Here is a 13,695-nt window from a genome sequence, read left to right on the forward strand (position 1 = left end):
CTGCCTTTCCCAGTCTGTCTCGCCATCTCTTATCCTCTTTGCTTTGTTTCTTGTTTTTTCTCTCTGCATTTCAACACCCATTTTCTATTATTACGTCCTCCTACAACCTAGTGGAGGACATTGTTAAGAGAGGATCATATCCTTAGAGAACTCCCCAAAGTGTCCCCAAAATTAAATATAGGTCTTAAAAGGACATGGAGAAGAAAGGGTGAGAATATAAAAACAATAAAATAGAACATGTTACGTTTATTAGTGTTGTTGTAGTTGTTTTTGTGTTTGAAGCATATTCAAATGAAAAGATTTGGGTACAATTACCCCTTAATATAAAAATGTAAACCCGTAATATTGATTTAAAAATACAAAATAACTAAATGTTCCTACCCTGTGTGTATGTCAGGGAATTGTGTCCTTTTTGTTGCATTAGTCTAAGTGTCAGTACCACCCCTACACCCCCGCCCTCCCAACACAGGGTCTGTCTCTGGCACTGAACAACTGGGTTAATTTTGAGCTTAGAAGTCTCAGTTACTGTTTGAGTATATACTTTTTCCCACAGCCATTATTGCCCTAATTGGCATTCTGGCATATCATACTGTTTGTGTGTAAGTGAGAAATAGTGAGAGTGTGCATGTATGTGTATGTGAGTTGGTAGGAGTGCTGCTTCCCCATGGCTTGCATAGCTTAGGACTTTGGATCACGGCTTTCTGACGGCTGTGCCAGCTCTCAGTGTATTGTTACACTTTAGGAGAAACTAGATTAGGGCTTGGGTTGTCTCCAGTGACCCCTGAGTGTTTCTTTGTTTCAGCTTTGATTATTTCCTTATTTGTGACAGTTAAAACTTCCAAAATGTAGTCTTGAATACCCACTTTGTCTGTCCTGCTTTAACGCGCAAAGGAATACGTAGAATCCTGTTGCTTTTTCCTGCAATTTATCATTTCTATTTTAAGACGTTTACTATGAAAGAAGTGACTAACAGGAGTATGTTTGAGCCTGGTACAACATGGAGAAATTAGTCAGTGCAGTGCAATTGTCATGAAGAAGAGAATAACTGAATTAATGTACTATGAAGTAATGGTGGTTTTCAAAATAATCCACTTATTTGTCTGATATGTTTAAGGAAGTGTAATTAAAGATTCACGGTTAAATCACCAGCGTGCTTAAAGCCCCACTTGACCTACAGAATCATGTACTGTAAAATGTATAACGGACTGTAATTATGGGCTTAAGCTGTCGTCTCCATCTTTATTATTTCTCTTGCGTTCTGCACCAGAGCTCGGCAATAAACTGATAAATCGGATTAAGTTCTCCTCGTCAAACTGTGGTTTCTAACCTCATCTTATTGGAAGAAATCCAATGAGTTAGAACCAATACAACAGATATAAATAAATACATTAAAGTATTTACAGTGTGACTGAAGCAATTACTCTTTTTTTGAAAGAAACTAATGCTCTATTCTAAATAAAACACTGCCAGGTTTCTGTATGTGTTACATTTTGGCTCTTGTTGGCAAAAAAACTCCCCAAGTGTGAAGGTGCAAGATGGAAAACGCCACAGGAATTGAAAGAAGCGATATATTGCACCTAATTTGCAAAGGGCGTTCCTGTTGTACTCATTAAACTCTGGTTTGAACCAATGGTGCCGTTTCTACTGTTGTCCAACACGCTTCAAATATTGTAAATAAATGCTCCTCACAGCTTGAACATGTAGTGCTGCAAACCTTCTTTTTTCTCCACCAATTAAATGAACGATGATAAATATAATAATCCTCTTTGGTCTTTTCTAACTGACTTCTAATTATCCTGAAACAGCTACATGATATCTGTGTGGAAATGAATTATGCTTGATATCATCACTCTCAGTCCATCTCACACTCGCTCTCAGTCTTTCTGCCTCTCCCACACACAAACACACACACTCAAACACACACACACACACACACACACACACACACACACACACACACACACACACACACACACACACACACACACACACACACACACACACAGCACACACACACACACACACACACACACACACACACACACACACACACACACACACACACACACACACACACACACATGCACACACACACACACACACACACACACACACACACACACACACACACACACACACACACACACACACACACACACACACACACACACACACACACACCACACACACACACACACACACACACACACACACACACACCACACACACACACACGTTAAGAAATGGGCTGTTTGCTCCCTCTAGGCCATTTGGGAAAGGAAGGAGGGAAAGGGGGGAGGGATAAGGATGTAGAGAATTTGAACAAAAGAGAGGTCACACACACAAAGACCTGCATACAGAGACTCAGATGTTCACTCAGGTGGAGAGAAGCACCTCTCAGGTAGACAGGTGAACCGGGGACACAAGACCATAGGTGGTCCCCAAGCAGAGATTTAAATGCTCCAAATGCCCCTGCTGGTACTGCCTCACATCTTTCACAACATTAATCCTTAAGAGGAAGTCTGTGTCTGTGACGGAGTGGTATCATTTAGCAGCGAGCAGATACTGTAGATGAAACTGCATTGCAGCAGAGTGCTGCAATCACTCTCAATCCTCAGCTCTCTGGCTGGCCATTTCGCTGTAATGCACAAATAAAAGCAACTAATGCGGCCTCAATATGGCCCTTTCAACCTCCAGGCGTGGGTTTGTGAGAGAGGAAGTTGGGAAATACCAGTGGTGGGAAGTAAGTAGTAATGTAATAATTTTGCAATTATATAAACGGCCAAAAAACAGATAATAAAAGTGAAAAAGGACTGAGGGGAAGAGATGAAGAAACTATACTCTGAGTCCCCCAAATTAAAAGTAATAAAGTTATATAGAAATAATAAACTAGTCAAAAAAATAATACACGTACACAATGCATCTGGCAAACTTTCCAAGGAATTATAGTTCACTGTGATACAATTAACCACCCGAATAAGAGTAGGTCAAATTAGCATCTTTTGACCATTTTGTGTACACATTTTAGTTTAGACACTTCACTTCTACCACTTCTACTCTAAATGACATATTTGGCATTTATCTGACATACCATTTACTTTTAAATGACTTATTGCTGCAGTTGTACATGATAGGCTTCACATTGAAAAAACCTGCAATCACTATATATGTTGCTTGCCATCAAATGAATGATATGGCATATTATGCTTAATAAGCACTCCTGATACTTGATGACTGAAATAGTTCTTTATATATTGTAGTATCAAACTCTGGAAATGTCTAGTTTGCATAAAGAGCACCTACATTTTGCTTTTCAACATCAAAGGTGCAGTCATTTTTCCTTTTCCAGAATCACTTAGTCTACATTTGACTTTAGCCTAAATTGAGTGTGTGAATACTTAGTCCTGTCACTGTGGATGCTAATATGTATATGTATAAAAGTATGTGAGGATGTGGTGATAATGTGTGTGTGCGTGTCATCATCTTGCGTGGGTGTCTTTATCTCCAATGGCACGGGTGGCGGCACGGGATGGGAGACAATTTCACCGGAGGGTGCGAGGCGAGAGCGGCAGAGAATGGAGGGATGACAGTGATGGAGGGAGAGAATGGAGAAGAGTGACAGGTAATCCATCAGAGGCGTTACTGTCATTATTCAATTACCACCCATCCTTAGCACTTCTGATAACCCCAACACATACACACACACACACACACACACACACACACACACACACACACACACACACACACACACACACACACACACACACACACACACACACACACACACACACACACACACACACACACACACACACACACACACACACACACACACACACACACACACACACACACACACACACACACACACCACACACACACACACACACACACACACACACACACACACACACACAGGCTTCATACCCACCAGTGCAGGCAGTGGGAAGTTGCATTGAAGAAGCTGATCTTCTTACACAAGGTGGGTTTGTACTGTGTGGGTGGGGAGGTGAGCCGGGACACAGGGCTTGGCACTGATTCTTTATATGCTTTTAGTGCAGCAGACCCTTAAATCTCCACTTCTTCCTCTCTCGTGCCCTCTACTCCCTCCTCACTTCTCCCATCATTCACTTTTACTTCATCCTCATCTCTCTTCCCCTTTCGCCTCTCTCTCTTTCCTTCTCTCTCCATCTCTAGTTCCCATTGTATCCCCTTTCCCTCTCCTCATCCTCCTCCTTTTCATTCTCTTCTTCTTCTTCTTCTTCTTCTTCTTCTTCTTCTTCTTCTTCTTCTTCTTCTTCTTCTTCTTCTTCTTCTTCTTCTTCTTCTTCTTCTTCTTCTTCTTCTTCTTCTTCTTCTTCTTCTTCTTCTTCTTCTTCTTCTTCTTCTTCTTCTTCTTCTTCTTCTCTACAGTTCATTCCCTCTCATGAGCCCGGAGCCGATAAGGAACATGGAGTATGATTAGACGCCAGTGACACCAGGCTTATCTCTCTGCTCCCATAACGCTCCCCAGATCACTTACACAATAAAAGCCAAGCTCTACACACACACACACACACACACACACACACACACACACACACACACACACACACACACACACACACACACACACACAACACACACACACACACACACACACACACACACACACACACACACACACACACACACACACACACACACACCACACACACACACACACACACACACAACACACACACACACACACACACACACACACACACACACACACACACACACACACACACACACACACACACACACAGGCTATCAATCCTAAATATGTTTTGCACAGTTTGTGTGATGGCACATGTTGGTTCCATAATGACACACGAGCCGGGTGACAAATGGCCATGAGCTGCAGATTGTTTGCGTGTGAAGTGGTGTGTGTGTGTGTTGAGGGGGGGGGGATGTTTTTGCATTACAGTAGTTTGTGTAGGTGAGAGTGAGTGTGACATGAGGGTGCATGGCTCACTGCTTTTCACTGAGAGTTTTAGGCATCGACCACTAGATGGCACTGTCTCCTCAGCAGCACATCCATCATGCCTTCTCCAATAGAACCAGAGTGTGATCCACACTAAGGTTGCGTTCCGATAATCCAAAAATCAGCTCCTAAATTCTAACCCTATCTCCTATTCCTTGACCTTTGAGTGAAACGTCACGGGGTTAAGGGATAGTAGTGGATAGGAGAATTCAAAAGGATTTAGGAGAAGAGACTGCGGTACTTTCGAGAATCCGAATGCACTTTCACTATCCGACGTGTTTATGATGCGCCAGCGGACGTCCTGAATGTGCGTCTGCTGCTGTGGGGAAACTATGGAAACTACAGTTTTCTATACAGCGGACTACAACATGGATGTTTAATAAGAACGAGGGACTACTGTAAACTCATCTAGAGACTCTGCACCGTGCTCTGATGCTGTTGTTTTATGCTTTATGAACGTGGACAACAGAGAAACATATTCTTCATGACCAAAGTTGGAATTGAAATAAAAAAGGGAAGTGAAACTTATGCTCGTCACCCTCTCCCTCCCAACCCAGTCTCACAGCATTTCGTGTTCACCAACACGAATTTTAATCTATTGATTCGTGTTCACCATCACGATTTGCCCCTTTTTTTCGTGTTGCACAGCACGATTTTAAAAGCAATGTATTTCTACTGGTATCGTGTTTCGTGCCTGCAGGCTGCAGCACGTCTTTTTCTCCAGTCGGGTCGTGGAAGACCGGAAGCTGTGTGGTTCATAAAAACATGTTCTTACTCAATATCAAGCCACAATTATTGCTTTTATTTTAAATCGTATAATTTCGGACTTTTGTTGCCGTCTGTGAGGAAAATAAATGGGGCTTAGAGCCTCAGGATACTGAAATCTGTATTTTTAAATATTCTTTTCCTTCTAATTTGTTATTCTTTTCAAAATAACACACTGTTATTTACTCACCAATAACACACAATTATCCTTGCTTTTATTTATTGGTTTAATTCCATAATCTCGGGCTTTTTTGGTGTGCGTCAGGAACTGAATTTCAAAATAAAAATAACCGGAAACAGACGTAGGCCTATAAGGGACATTTCGAGCATCATTGCGATTGTCAACATTTCTGAGTTTAGGATGGCCGAAGACACTACACTACCCATAATCCCCATCTATCGTTTAGGACTACAGTTCCCGTAAGGTTACGCAGAGCGTCAAACAGCTGTGTGAAATGGAATGAAACCACGCCAGACTATCCAAAACTGGAATCGAACACCCTCTCAGAACTACACACGCTGGCTATTGTGTTTCGCAAAATGTTCTATGGGACGTCTCTACTGGACGTTTTCGTTTTTCCCACAATTAGAAGTTGCCATTATTAAACACATTGGTGTTATCAAATGTAAAACATATAATTAATAAATGGGTGAAAATCACTTAATATATACCCACATGACAGCTCATTGCTACTTTGTAATTCTACTCCACTACAATTCAGAGGTTAACCTGATATTTTTACTCCACTGCATTTATTTGAGTTACTTTGCAGATTTTGATTAATTATGTGAAATATAAACAACCCTTAAATCAGACTTTAGTTACACCTGAGTACAATTCAGGTAAGGTGATTGTCAAGTGCCAACAATCAGGAGAGATATTTGATCGTTGGTGCTTGAGAAGACTAAACATGTATCTGCAATTGACATGAATGGAAACAAGTAATAAAGTATATTCATTACTCGTTATTCTCTACTAATAGTTAATTAAAGACTGTATATTATGGCTATTTTGCACATCCCTTTCAAGATTTTCAAAGGTTTATTGACATATCATACACAACTACGGTGTAGTTATGCAATGAATGAACAAATTGGGTCACAGGTTCCTCAACAGTGCATTACAAGACATCTATCAATATGTGTGTACCTCCACCATTAAACTGTCATATTCTGCACATTTCTTATTCTATCTACATACATAAGAGTATAATTAATGTGTATAATATCAGTTAAAATAAGTGCTTCAACATAGTTAACATTGCAGGAAAGCAATATATTAGACATTAATTACTTTGTCAGGCTTAATATTTAATATTTAATGTTTAAATAAAGGTTAATCCGTTTTTCTGTTTTGCACCTCCTCCTATTAATATCTTTGTACATCCTGCACTAAACTGTTTTATTGTAGAGATCACTTATAGTATCTTCTTGATTTTTTATATTCTATATTTCTATATTTATACTTTCCCCCTATGAAAGTATGTACTCTTAATATTTTTTTAATCAAATATAACACATAAAAACAATAATTCAATAACGTGCTTTAACCACTAGGAGGTGCACACAAGGTACACACAGCCATAATAACTTTGTATTATTAGTGTGTATGTACAACATCTGAAGATGTATAGTTTTATGCATGCTTTCACATCATTTTACAGCATATTGCTATACTATTTCAGACTCAGTATTTACATTCTTACATTCAAAGAAAATCAGTAATATCTTTGAAAACTACAGTCCTTTTCTATCAGCTGTGCACCGTTATGGTGTAAATATAACCTATCTATGAATTAGATCAAATGTAAAAGTCAGCCGAATTAGTGTTGATACTGCAAGGAGACATATTGTGTGCAGAGAAATTGAAGATGTTGTTTAATTGTTGATATATTTATGATCCACGTCAAGTATTCAGTTTCGGCGCCATTTCTTCCAGTTTTTCCAAAGGTCTTCTCATCAGGGCTCTCTAAATAAAGAACTACGGCAGATCTGTAATATGTAATGCAGCCGAACCGTGTATTACAATGCCGTTATGTGATGACTTTCAAAGAGAAAAGCAAGAGCACTCGGAATTAAGTATTATTGTATACTTTTAAAATGTTTTCCGGATTTCATATAATATAAACACCAAATCCCAGCATGCATTGCGACTAACACATCCAATCAGCGAGCTTAAAACCATAGCTGAGGATCTTGGGTAATCGCTCGAAATGCCTACGTCTGTTTCCAGTTATATTTATTTTGAAATTCAGTTCCTGACGGACGCCAAAAAAGCCCGAGATTATGGAATTAAACCAATAAATAAAAGCAAGGATAATTGTGTGTTATTGGTGAGTAAATAACAGTGTGTTATTTTGAAAAGAATAACAAATTAGAAGGAAAAAAATATTTAAAAATACAGATTTCAGTATCCTGAGGCTCTGAGCCCCATTTATTTTCCTCACAGACGACAACAAAAGTCAGAAATTATACGATTTAAAATAAAAGCAATAACTGTGGCTTGATATTGAATAAGAACATGTTTTTATGAACCACACAGCTTCCAGTCTTCCACGACCCGACCGGAGAAAAAGACGTGCTGCAGCCTGCAGGCACGAAACACGTTACCAGTAGAAATACATTGCTTTTAAAATCGTGCTATGCAACACGAAAAAAAGGGGCAAATCGTGTTGGTGAACACGAATCAATAGATTAAAAATCGTGTTGGTGAACACGAAATGCCATGAGACTGGGTTGTCCCTCCGGTCCACATTAATACAAATGATCCCAATACGTATGATTGTATGAAAAGATCTTAAAATAAATACAATTGTATTTATTATAAACGTTAGTCCTTAACATCGCAATTTCTACAGGCTCGCACTACCTGTTAGCATCTGGCATCTGTTAGCATCTAGCTGTCCTGCTTACAAACTTTTAGCCATCCCTGCTTATACAAGTAGTAGTTTTAGTTGTCTGCGATCTGCCGAGGCCTACTCCCACCTGTCGAGTAAGGCTGTACTGAGGTGTTTTTCCTCCGGAGACGTCGCGAAGAGACGGAGCGGCTCCACCTGTTGCTGCATGCGATCTGCGATTTACGGAGGCCTGCTCGTCGCGAAGAGACGGAGCGGCTCCACCTGTTGCTGCCTGCTGCCTGCGATCTGCGATCTCCGGAGGCCTGCTCCCACCTGTAGAAATACGGCTGTACTGGAGAGGTTTTTACCCCGGAGTCGTCGCGGAGGGACGGAGTGATTCCACGCTTCGGGCTTGGCCTGCTTCCACCGGGCGTGTGCTGCTGTACGGAGGAGGATTTTACCACCGCTGGGGCCTGCTTTCCACCTGTCCTGGTTCTGCTGTTGCAGAGGCCTGCTTTCACCCCGGGGATACCACGGAGGGACCGGAGCGCTTCCACGCTGCTGTTTTCGCCTGTCCTTTGCTGCTGTGCTAATTTTGCTCCAGGAACATCGCGGATACTGTGTGCTGGTCTGGGAAAATGGCCCATATCGGGATTCTGCTGTGCCTGTTAACTGTTTTGGACTATGAGAAGATCTCTAGTCATTCTGAGAAGTCTACTGGATTCATTACATTACATTACATTGCATTTAGCTGACGCTTTTATCCAAAGCGACTTACAATAAGTACATTCGACCAGGAAGACACAACCTTGAGGAAAACAGAATCATATAAGAACATCAGGTTTCAAAGAGCCAATCGTTTCAAGTGCTGCTCAACTGGCTAAGCCAGTCCTTTATTAGTATATAAGTGCTCTGTTAGCAGTTCTTTGTTAGTCATTCTATCGCTCGAAGTGGAGTCGAAAGAAATGAGTTTTCAGTCTGCGCCGGAAGGTGTGTAAGCTTTCTGCGGTCCTGATTTCAATGGGGAGCTCATTCCACCATTTTGGAGCCAGGATAGCAAACCCACGTGTTTTTGCTGATGGGAACTTGGGTCCCCCTCGCAGTGAGGGTGCAGCGAGTCGTTTGGTTGATGCAGAGCGTAGTGCACGTGCTGGGGTGTACGGTTTAACCATGTCCTGGATGTAGGAAGGGCCAGATCTATTCGCAGCATGGTACGCAAGTACCAGTGTCTTGAAGTGGATTCTAGCAGTTACCGGAAGCCAGTGGAGGGAGCGGAGGAGCGGCGTGGTGTGGGAAAATTTTGGAAGGTTGAAGACCAGACGAGCCGCTGCATTCTGGATGAGCTGCAGAGGTCGGATGGCACATGCAGGTAGACCAGCCAGGAGGGAGTTGCAGTAGTCTAGGCGTGAGGTGACGAGAGCCTGGACCAGAACCTGCGTCGATTTCTGGGTCAGCTGTGGGCGTATCTTCCTGATGTTGAAAAGCGTGTATCTGCAGCAGCGGGTTGTAGCAGCGATGATTGCAGTAAATGACAGGTTGTTATCTAGGATAACACCCAGATTCCTTGCAGTCTGAGTCGGGGAAACAACAGAGGGGCCGATGTTGATAGTTAGGTCAAGAGAGGGACAATCTTTTCCCGGAAGGAAAAGCACTTCAGTTTTGTCAAGGTTGAGCTTGAGATGATGAGCGGACATCCACTGAGAGATGTCAGCTAAACAAGCAGAGATGCGTGCGACGACCTGGGTCTCTGAGCGGGGAAAGGACAGAATTAATTGGGTGTCGTCAGCGTAGCAGTGGTATGAAAAACCATGCGGGCTAATGACAGATCCGAGCGAGTTTGTGTACAGGGAGAAGAGGAGAGGACCAAGAACAGAGCCCTGAGGGACCCCTGTAGTTAATTGACAAGGGTCGGACTCAGACCCTCTCCAAGTAACCCTGTAGGTGCGGTCTTTGAGGTATGAGGTGAGGAGGGAAAGTGCAGAGCCTGAAACTCCAAGTTCTTGGAGAGTGCGAAGGAGGATCTGATGATTCACCGTGTCGAATGCAGCAGACAGGTCCAACAGGATGAGGACAGAGGAGAGGGAGGCTGCTTTAGCAGTGTGCAGTTCCTCAGTGACAGCAATGAGAGCAGTTTCTGTGGAGTGACCTGCCTTGAAACCAGACTGGTGCGGATCCAGAAGGTTGTTCTGATGGAGATAGCAGGAGAGTTGTTTAAAGACAGCGCGTTCAAGTGTTTTAGACAGGAACGGGAGGAGAGAGACAGGCCTGTAGTTTATAACATCAGACGGGTTGAGAGTGGGTTTCTTCAGGAGAGGGTTTACTCTCGCCTCCTTGAGAGTGTGTGGAAAGTGACCAGAAGTTAGAGAAGTGTTGATGAAATGGGTGAGAAACGGTAGAATATCAGGAGCGATAGTCTGAAGGAGGTTTGAAGGGATAGGGTCCAGAGGACAGGTGGTAGGGCGGGCAGAGGTAATGAGGGTAAGAACCTCACTTGGAGAGAGAGGGGAAAAGGAGGTTAGTGTGCCGGTTGAAGGTGGCTCAGGTGATCCGGCGGTGAGTAGGGGTGAGTCAGAAAAAGAAGAGCGAATGTCGTAAACCTTTTTTTCAAAGTGGTTAACAAAGTCGCTTGACAGAAGGGAGGAGGGGGAAGGGGCTTTGGGGGGGTCCAAGAGGGTGGAGAAGATGGAAAATAGTTTTTTAGGATTGGAATAGGAAGATTGGATCTTATCTTGAAAGAAAGTGCTTTTTGTCTGAGAGATGGAAGCAGAGAAAGAGGAGAGGAGAGCCTGATAGGTTAGGAGGTCGTCACGGTGTTTGGATTTCCACCATTTCCGCTCTGCTACCCTAAGGACGGTTCTATTAGCACGCAGTGCGTCATTTAGCCAGGGAGCAGGCGGGGACTGACGAGCCTGCCGAGATGTGAGAGGACAGAGAGAGTCCAGAGAGGATGAGAGAGTAGAGAGGAGAGTTTCTGCAGCAGAGTTTGGAGGCAGGAGTTGGAACGAGTCAGAGGAAGGGAGGGCTGAGAGCACCGAGGAGGCAAAGGTAGAGGGGGAGAGGGAACGGAGGTTACGGCGGACAAGTGCAGGATGAGAAGAGATTAGTTTGTTATGTTTGGAAAGGGGTAAAGAGAATGAAATGAAGAAGTGATCGGAGGTGTGGAGCGGGTTTACAGAGAGGTTAGAAGTAGTGCAGTTCCTTGAGAATATGAGATCGAGGACAGAATAGGAAGATTGGATCTTATCTTGAAAGAAAGTGCTTTTTGTCTGAGAGATGGAAGCAGAGAAAGAGGAGAGCCTGATAGGTTAGAGAGGATTCAGGTCTGCCACCCGCAGTGGGCATCCCCTGCAAAGGTTCGGATGTGTTGCTCAAACAATTACCGGTTGCCTTGTCACAGACAATCTGCTCGACAAAATATGTTTGTCTTTTTTGTTTTCCTGCGATGATGGTTCTTCAGGACTGCTTCTTAAGCTCTAATCACACTCTCGCAGACTTTTCCGATGTTTCTAAATTAGATGACAATGTATGTGTGTCGTTTAAGAGGAAAATATGCCTGGTTTTTGTTGTTATTACTGTCAGGAAATGTACAACCTAACCCTGGTCCGCCCAGTAGTAGTCAGATCGCTACTCCTGCTGATTTCAAAGCTAGGTCTGGGTTGGGTTTCATCCACTTGAATGTGCGCAGTCTGTTAGGTAAACTAGATTTTGTTCGTATCTGGGCGAGCTCAACTGACGCTGACGTCATTGTTTTATCAGAAACATGGCTAAACAAATCTATTTTGGCCTCTGACATTGCCTTAAATGGTTTTAATGTGTATCGTACCGACCGGCCTAATAAAGGTGGTGGCGTTGCCATTTATGTTAAGAATAAGTTCAGTGTAACCACATTAGTTTCCAAATCTATCAGTAAGCAATTTGAATTTTTAGCCATAAATATAGAAGTGGCAAAGGGTCAACAGGTCATGGTGGTGGGCAGCTACAGACCCCCCTCAGCTGTCAAAGACTCCTTGTCTTCACTAGCAAATATTTTATCACAACTAGACTACAAGGAAATAGTGCTACTTGGAGATTTTAACTGGGACTGGTTAGCTGCAGTGTCAGAGGATTTTAAAAACCTTTGTATCTCTTTAAATGTTACTCAGATTGTGGACAGTCCTACTCGCCCTAACATTAAGTCCCCTAATAAATCCTCCCTAATTGATCTCATTTTAACTAATGTTCCCCATAAATATTCATCTGTGGGAGTATTTGCAAATGATCTGAGTGATCACTGTGTTGTAGCCACAATTAGGGACACTAAGGTCCAAAAGGTTAAACCTTGCATTATCATTAAGAGAGACAAACATTTTTATGGAGCAGGGGTTTGTGCATGATCTGTTTGATTTTGATTGGGGTAAAATCGATCTGTGTGCTGATGTGGAAACCGCATGGTCTTATTTTTATCTTGGTTTTATGGAGATCATTGATAGACATGCACCCCTGCGTACATTTAGAGTTAAGGGACGAGACAATCCTTGGTTTTCTGCTGAGCTGTCTAGTCTCCTTCATGAGAGAAACAAGGCCTGGCCAAAGGCTAGGCCATCAGGCTCAGAGGTAGAATGGCTGCATTTGAGGCAGGCAGCTAAGGAATAGCTTCACTTCAAATGTCAAAAGTGCAAAGTCGAAGTACTATTTGTCAGTTACCACAGAAAACCTAAATAATCCTAGGACATTTTGGAAAGCCATAAAATCGATTTCCACCGGTGAGATCTGTAATGAGCTACCTCCGTGCCTTACCACAGCATCTGGCTCTATATCGGACAGGGCTACTATGCTAAATTGCTTTAATGAGCATTTTGTGTCCTGCGGTTCTATTTTTGATTCTGTTACTAACTCTGCTTCTGTGAACACCCCAATCCGTGACTCTGAACAATGTGGTCTGGAAAACCCTTTTAGTTTTACTCCTTTTACTGTCAATGTTGTTCATGAAGCTTTAACCAAGCTAGATCCTAAGAAACCGGCTGGCCCGGACAACGTAGAGCCTTTCTTTTTAAAGATAGCTGCAGATGTTATTGCTCCATCTCTTACTTCTCTTTTTAACCT

General features: G+C 42.6%; 1 protein-coding gene across 1 annotated transcript in view; it reads left to right on the forward strand.

The window, feature by feature from the left end:
• otomp (otolith matrix protein) overlaps window positions 1-13,695 on the forward strand; it is a 35,107-nt gene that overhangs the window by 6,468 nt on the left and 14,944 nt on the right. The gene's annotated exons all lie outside the window — the stretch shown is intronic.

This window comes from Pseudochaenichthys georgianus, chromosome 22 (genome assembly GCF_902827115.2).
Source record: "Pseudochaenichthys georgianus chromosome 22, fPseGeo1.2, whole genome shotgun sequence".
Taxonomy (NCBI): domain Eukaryota; kingdom Metazoa; phylum Chordata; class Actinopteri; order Perciformes; family Channichthyidae; genus Pseudochaenichthys; species Pseudochaenichthys georgianus.